General features: G+C 45.1%; 1 protein-coding gene across 1 annotated transcript in view; it reads right to left on the bottom strand.

Moving 5' to 3' along the window:
- ITGA9 (integrin subunit alpha 9) overlaps positions 1–8,527 on the bottom strand; it is a 281,374-nt gene that overhangs the window by 117,774 nt on the left and 155,073 nt on the right. The window lies entirely within an intron of this gene.

The raw sequence follows: 8,527 nt of genomic DNA, 5'->3' as shown, positions 1-8,527 counted from the left end.
GTCTGAGTTACTTTGTAGGACCTCGGAGGGGGTGTCTCAGAGTCACCATCTGTGCTTACCCACCCCCCACCCCCAGTTGCGTTGGAGCCAGGGCTCCAAAGAAACGCAGCTGCATGGCCCAGCTCCACCCAGGTCCCTCCCAGGACGATGGACAGGTCAGAGGTCTTATCCTCTCTGCCTGGGAAGTGCCGTGGACACATCCCTCACCTGCTTTTGCTGCTGTCCTCAGGAAAAAGGGATCAAAGCTCCCAGCCCTGTATTTGGCTCATGGGCTTGCTCTAAAGCCAAATGCCCCCTCAGCATGTGAGCAACAAGTGGTTATACGTGGTAAAGGAGGGGGAAAAGAACAAGATGCAGACAAATGTATTTGGAAATAAAGTCACCATAGTAATAGAGACTGTTGAGTGCAAACATTTTCATGCAAAACATGAGAAGAAAGCATTCCCAGGAAGTTAATGGGAAGAAGTCTTGGTATAAGGCTCTTGCTAGAAATTCCAGAATTAATTCATCAACTGAGATTCTTTGAGAAAGTGGGTGCAGCAGACAGTGCACACGCCCTGCCACCCTCCTCAGACTGTTTTGAGTGCTCTTGCTGACTTCTAGCTGCCAGCGTCTGCATCTGTGTATGTAAGGGACTTTTTCCAGAACCGGATAAGGCTGCTATCTGTCATAAGCTGGAAGTGCCAGAGAATTAACTGTCCCTACTCACCCAACCCCAGAGTAGCCCTCACTCAATGACTCAGTAATTGGTGTACAAACACGCTGGCTCCTTCACCCCTCAGATGCAATAATTTTGAGGTGTGTTTTCTACCATTCCCCAGCCTCTCTCTACAGGATGAAACCCCAGGAATCCATTGTGGAAGGTGGATGTGATGGGCTCACTGATAGCCTCTCCCTATTCACATCCTTTGTCATGTGACATTGCAGGTCCTCCCATCAGGAAGTAGAATTTATTTCCCCATCTTTTGAATCTAGTTGGCCTTGTGACTTTGCTTTGCCCAATAGAATATGGCAAGTGACAATATACCAGTTCTGCAACTAGGCTTCATGAGGCCTTATATACTGCTGTTCTAGTGTTTGGACCCCTGCTATACTATAAGAATAAGCCTGGACTAGCCTGCTAAAGGATGAGAGACCACGTGGAGGACAGCAGAGGAACCTCGGCCGACAACAAGCCAATCATCACAAACGGAGGCACTGAGCCAACCTGAATTTGGCTGCAGAACCATGAGGGAGCCCAGGAAGACCAGAAGACCCGAGCAGCTGAGCCCAAGATGAACAGCTGACCCACAGAACCAGGAGCTAAATAGCCGGTGGTTGCTCTTAGGCATAAAGTTTTGGGATGATTTGTTACACAGCGATAAGTAACTGATATACTAGTGTTATGGTGCACCCTTATTGGCAGCCTTCCCTGTGTACTTCTTTACTTCCCTACCTTTGTTTTCTGTACTTCTCAAGTAACTTATTTATACTCAAATCTTTCTTTCAGGGTCAGCTTCTGGGAGAACTCAAACTCAGACTGGAGTGCTTCTTCCTTGTGCTTCTAAGGGATTCCTTAGATTCCGATTATTATAGGTATCATAGTGAATTATAATTACTGTTTTCATGTGTGTTTCCCCTGCTAGACCAAGAACATCATGTACAGTAGTTTGTCCCTATTTATTCCCACCAAGCCTGGTACATCCATAGAAAGTGCTTCATCAATATTTGTCAGATAAATGAACATATCAGAACTGTGTCACTTCTTGTCAGGTGAGTAGAACCTAGGCACTCAGGAAGGGTACTGTACCATTCAACACCTCTTCCAGTGTGTAGATGTCTCTTTGCTTGACTTACTCTACTGATCCCCTTCCCAGGGGCCTACATCACACCCTCTGCCGAGATAACCCCACAGAAGACCTCCCACATGTGTTCCCGAAATGTGGGAGAGACACCTTCTGTCTCCTGTTAGGGGACCCACATCGGAGCACTTGTTCCGAGAAAGGAGAAGAGGATGAGCAATCCATCTCCCATTCAGAATTCTAGTCACTGGGGCATTTTGCCTTTCTTTCAAGGATATGCCATTAAAATCCAGTCCTGTTTCCAAAACAGCAACTACAAAAGCTGCTGTTCCCAGTCAACAAACTTAGTTTGCATTTTTCCCCCCAGATCTGGGGCAGAAAGTGAAGGAAGGAAAAATAAATCACGTGGCTAATAATCTGTTAAGGGCAAAAGTTTTCCAAGTTTCTCATCAGCTCCTACTCACCTTCCATCCTAATACTAATACTACCACTAATACTACCAATACTACCAATACTACTAATACTAATACTAAGATTGTCACATTTGAGGAAACTCTTGATATACCAGCCCCACAAGCTCACAGTCAAATCTGAGACCCTCCAAGGAGAGAAAAATCTAACCTACATGGATTACGAATGTGATGACTCAACGCAACGACTGCCATTGACCCAGGAGGACAGGCGGCATCCTAACAGGATGTCTCCTAACAGGAGACATCTCCGGGGAGAAAATCTGTTGAGCAGGGCCTCCCAGGTCAGACAGTACATGAGGGAGCATGAGTGGGGTGGACAGAAGCCACATCTTTGATAAGGAATTGTTTTTTACCCATCTACCTCCTTTCCAAACTGGGGCTTTTCCCCCAAGGTCCCCAGCCTTGGTACCTCTGGTCCAGAACTAGCCAATATCAGACCACAATAGCAACTGAGATCCATGTGCAGGGAGAGAGCAGGATACAGCGGGACATTTCCAGCTTTAATTTCGCCCCCGTCATCACGAGCCCTTGAGCAAATAACCTGGTCTCTCTGAGCCTCTGCATCCTCCCCACCAAAAAGAGGGTAATTATTTACTTCTCGGTATCACTGAGAGGATTAAATGAAATAATAATGCGAGCTCTCATCTACTGAGTGTTTACTACATACCAAGCACTTTTGGAAGCACTTAAGTTTGTTATAATTCACTAAATATTCAAAATAACTTGATATGGTGTTGCTCTTATTTCTCCCATTTTACAGATGAGGAAACGGAGGCACAGAGATGTTAAGAAGCTTGCCCAAGTTTGCACAGCTGGTAAGACACTAAAGTAAGTTCACGTATACTGAGGACTCTACAGTGTACCTAGTGCTTGTAGGTGCTCAATAAACAGGGGTCTCTCCCCCTTCGTAAAACAAGACAACTTTACCTCTACCCTGCGCTGTGCAGTTGATGATTCTGGCCACTTTGCCATTTCTGAAAAGGAGAACAATTTGTTTCAAACTCTAAATAGCTCTCTGGGTGCAATGATCCTCCTCTCAAAGGCTGGCCTTTCACAGACGGAGCTACCCATCTCCCAGCCAAGAGTTTTGGGAAATTCACTTAACACCCCCAACCCCAGACCACAATAATAGCATTAGTAAGGCTACAACCATACGACCATTCATTTTATGTGACCACTAGACGGTTCTTCTAACGTCATAAATATTCTACCATGTCTTTTCACCTCCCTTAAGAGTTCTTTCATTATCGGCGTTGGCTAGCCAGAAGGCACTGAAATGTTCCACTGATCTCCTATGGGATGCATCAAAAAAACCTTTTTTTTAGCTCAACTGCCATAGTCTATATTTCTTTTTCTTTATCCTAATCACGTGTGATGTATTCTTAGGTAGAGTATTCAGACAGACAAAACAAAACAGAGTTGCATCATTTTACAAATGGAATTTTCAGTCTTGTTTAATAGAAACTATCGAAATAGCTTCATCCCTATTCCTGGACCTTTTTGGGAACCGCATGTTTTGGAACTAGGCTCAAGACCATTAAAGACTATGGACTTTTAATTGAAGAGTTGGTTGTTTTAAGAGACAATAGGCCTGCCAGAATTCATGCTCTCTGGAGAGAAAAATAAAAACATCCATGAGTCCCAGTCACAGAGAGCATTTCCTGGCTCGATCCCTGGCCACTCTGGGTGACCCAATCACTCCCAGATGTCTTTCCTTCTGTCTTCTTAAGACAAAGCCTCCTCAGTCTGGTGGAAACTCAGCTGCTTCCATCCACAACACCTTGTCCTGAAGTCTACCCAGTCACTGGAGGGATCTTTCCCTGTTACCCCTGTGCTTCAATTGTTCAGTACAGCGAGTCACCGCTAACAAGACAGTGCGAAGGCAGGGATTTTATTCAAATTGCCTGTGTGAAGGCGCCATGGTAGAGATCAACACCTCTCGTAAGTTTAGCCCTGTCAAGGGTGCTCCTGCACGGGGACAACAGGTGTCTGCTCCACGGACCTGAGCCAGCAACGTAGGAACAGAGATGGATGGAGAAAGTAGCTGACTCAAAACTCCAGCTGGAACTGACTTTCACTGGGCGGAAGAGAGGACCAAATGACTCATACCATTTTCTCATTCATATTCTCCCTCCCTTCCTCCCTCCTTCTCTCTCTCTCATCTCTCACTATGTTCTCCTGACCACCTCCCTCACTCTGGACCCTGCAGATCTTCCCAGGAATCCTGCTCTCCACAGCTCCATTGTTCTACTCACATTGTCCCTCTGCCCAGAATGCCTGGATCCTACTTATTGCCCCTCTTCTTGGAAGCTGCTCCATGGCCCTGTAATGACTCATCCATCTCTTAAAGCACTGAACCAATGGGATCACCATCACCCAGTTGCCCCCTCCCACTCACACCACACACACTGGGAGAGCAGCCTGGTGCCCAGTATTTCCTTGACTCGAACAAGGAGGGAATGTACATCCCAGCCCAGGCAATAATGAACTAGGAGAATTAAATTACCACAGCAGCTCCCTTCTGGTTCAAGTCACTGAGCCCTTGTTAACCAAATTCAAACCTTGGCTTCCACTAGTAGTTTACTGACTGTGCCTTCTACTCTGTGCCTGGCTCTAGTCAGACATCTGGGGAAATCCAATGTAACAGAAACCACAGGTTTGTTTTTGCGTCTCTACTAATTCAATTATCAAGTAACATTTCTCTGGTGCTCCTTTGGGGACAGCTTTGGGCCCAAGAGTATAATGAAGGTTTAATGGGAAATTCTGAGAGAACAGAGGGCCACCTTGAAAATAACTCATCCTAAGGAGAGGCTCAGAGCTTTGGTCCAAAGACCCTGCTTCTGAGATTGAGAGAATCTCCTCACCTGGTCTCTAGCTCTTATGTCTGAGTTCCAGGAGGATGAAATTCCAAGAAAGGCTGAAACAGCCCCCAAAACTATAGCAGCAAGAGAATGTTTTCCCATCATGTAAAATTATCTACAATTCAGAACAAATTCCCAACATCTACAATCTGCCTCAAGATAAAACAAATCCACGTATTTTTGTTTCATGTTACTTTTTTTTTTCCTAAAACACTTTTTGGAAGACCTCTTTGAAACTAAAAGTAATGACCTGATAATTTATGAACCTTCTTTGGAATTGGTTTCTCTAATAATCCCAGGAGGTCCTTCTTACTAACGTTAAAAAATTCCAATATCCATTTCATCAGTTTGAAGTAACTGTCTAAACTTGGCAAAACATTCGCGACTTTAATCTACCTCTCTTGTCCTAAGTAAAACTAATGCTAATTAATATTTAAGTGGTTTGGAGGGAATATTTATGTGTGCGTGGGAGGGATGACATCACCTTTCCTCCAATAAATGCAAGACAAAACAGAAAAAGAATCTTAGTATTACTTTCTTTTGATGATTAATAGATTATTTATCATCGTAAGTAAGAGTGTCCTAGTGGAGTCACTGGTTCATGAGGAGATGTTTCTTTCATTCCACCCAAACTTTTTTTTTACAGTTATAAATAAGGGACATAGTATAGCATTTTAGAGAATACCTATCAAAACGAGTGACTGTTTTGGAGAAATGGCAATAACAATCACATGGAGGGGCTTTCTGGCCCCAAGGCTAAAACAATCTTTCAAGAAGAATTGCCTCGAAAGGAAGCCGTTCTCTGAAATGCGGCGAAGTGATGCAGGGCTGGCACCTTCATCCTGAAAGAAAGCTGAAATAAAAGGCTGGCGAAGAGGAAGCAAGAGGCCTCTGTGCGGTCCACCTTTAGCCTGGGAGATTCATGGACTGTGGGAGGAAATCCTGAAGCAACAGAGACTGCCCACGCGCTTGGATCAGGCAGCCCCTCCTCCCCGCTCCTGCCACAGAACTATCGCTTGCTGTTAAAGCAGACGCCACTGTTCAGTGTGGAAAAAATAAAAAGAACCTTTATGTGATGATCACTCCGACCAGATGAATTGTCCCAAACAGTTAAATGTTGGCAACTACATATGGTTCAACTTAATACGGCGAGTAAACATAAAACACGCAAATACAGAAATTAGAAATATCGGTTAAACTGTGAAATATGTGGAATTGCAAATAGAACAAAAACCAAACTATCCCCTCAAAATAATAGCTGTTGTTAAAATTACTGTATAATATACATTTTTTTTAAGCCACAAAATATCATTGTAACCCACCGACTCTTTGGTGGAGAAACCTGTACATTCAGGCTTTGGGCCTGGAGTCAAGACAAACGAGCTTTTCAGAACAATGTCGTGAAAGGGGAACTGACTCACCTAGACAGCAACAGCTGACCTTGAAGCTGCAGGTCAGCGGCACAGTCCTCGGAACGGCAATTCCTTTCAAAAACAGTCTGCAAGAGAGACACGACAGGACGGTCAGAACAGGATTTAATGGCAAATGAGTGAACAACAGCTAAACACTTTCTTCTAAACCAAGAGAATTCTCCCGTGAGCCTTTCAAACCGTCTACTCCCTGGCATGGTGAGGGGTCCTTCTCAGGCTCCGAGGAGACCCCAAATCAATGGTTGTCTTGCCTGCAGAGTGAATGCCTTACCTGATTCATTTCTCAGTCTGCTGAAGAGCTTCCTCAAGGAGTTTTTCAAGAAGGTTACATGACAGGTGTCCTTTCCATCTTTGTCTGAGAATATCTTTAATGCTCTCAGATGTGAGTGAATAAAAATCCAGTTGAGTAAAGAATTCTTAGATTGTAGTCTGGTTATTCTCTTCTGTTTGCTGTCTTGGGGAGGCAGAAACTCTATAACTGAGATGGGTTCTGCCTGAGCAATGGGATCATATCATAATTTTTAGTTCCAAAGAGAAAGTCAAAGGCAATCAGACTGTGAGGCTGAGGGACCACAACGAGGCTGGAGGAATACTTTCCTGTGTCTTGGTGGGGCAGCTGGTAGTGAACAAGGACACATGTCCTTTTTGTAACCAAGATTGGGCTTTGACAGCCAAAGCCCCACCCACTGCTGGAGCCTAAAGTTCGGCATGCCAAATCTGACAACTTTCCAGAGGGCCTGGCGTGTGCCTGAGTCCGGCCTATCTGTGGGGGTTGGCTGGAGAACCAGACACAGTGTTTTGGGAGGAATTATAGTTTTCTCCTCTCTGTAGTGCATGGTGGGCTTGTCAGTCTCTCCCTCAAACTGGTGTCAACCTCTTTGAGGTCTCCCATCTACGGACAGAAGGCTCCCCATGTTCCAGACTGATGGACCCTTCACAACTGTGACATGGCTCTGCTGGTTTCAGTGGGATTTAAGAGAAAAGAGCCTATTGTCATTTTTCAGTTGTGTTATTCACTATTAAACTCCTTCATCATCCCTGCTCATGTTTGTGAGCCTGCCCCACCCACAAACATGGTTCCAGGGGATTTGTCCCCTCCACCCTCCACAGACAGCCTCTCAGACATGGACTCCAGCAAACTCGCTGGCCCATGGACAGTCTAGACCCAACCAGACAGAGTAATTTGCCTACGGAAATTCATATTCCTGTGTCACATTTCCAAAAGAATAAAGTATCCCAGCCAATATTCCCTGCCTTGACTGTGGGGGAAAAACTCACAAAGGTCTTGGGGAACAAGAAGAAATTCTTGTGTTCTTTTAGACACTGGGGCAAGAAGAACACCAAATTTCTAGGAGATTTCCATCTGAGACACTTGTGCTTTATTTGCCAGGGAGAAAACAGGAAGTGGACGTGAGGACCAGGTGAATATCTCAGGTGAGGGAAGGAGGTCTTTTGAATTAGAATTGAGGTAAAAACACCAACAGTGGCTTTACCACCAAGTCAGTGAAATGTAAACCGAAGGTCCCTACTAATGTGCCCCTCCTGAGGACCTGAACCTAACTTTGTATTCATAACTTCACTTTTTTTCTTTTTTTCTTCAAGATCATCTTTCCTCCCAAATTGTATAAGCTTCAGGCCCCACAAAACCCAGCTCTGCGCCTGGTGACAGGCTCCTCCTTCCATGTGTCTTTCCCATTTCACAGGCAGGAGAGAAAGTCTGACTTCCCCACCTTTGGGGTGGGGTGGGGGGCTGTAAGCAGATGAGAACTGAGGAAGAGGATGTAAATCCATTTGTGTCATACGATCTGGCAAGATCTGGTCCCTGCCCTCTTCACCTCTGTCACTCTGGCTCTCTCGTGCCAGCTGCTCTTCAGATTGGCCTAATAACTTCCCATCTCGGGGCCTCCCCACAAGCCAGTTCCTAATTCCTCCACCTCATGCACCCAGGTGTCTCCTCGTCCTTCAATGAGCAAATCAGAACC

The sequence above is a fragment of the Pteropus vampyrus genome, unplaced genomic scaffold (assembly GCF_000151845.1).
Source record: "Pteropus vampyrus isolate Shadow unplaced genomic scaffold, Pvam_2.0 Scaffold1, whole genome shotgun sequence".
Lineage (NCBI taxonomy): Eukaryota > Metazoa > Chordata > Mammalia > Chiroptera > Pteropodidae > Pteropus > Pteropus vampyrus.
Note: the sequence above shows the minus strand (reverse complement) of the source record. Positions and strands in the feature narration are given on the sequence as shown.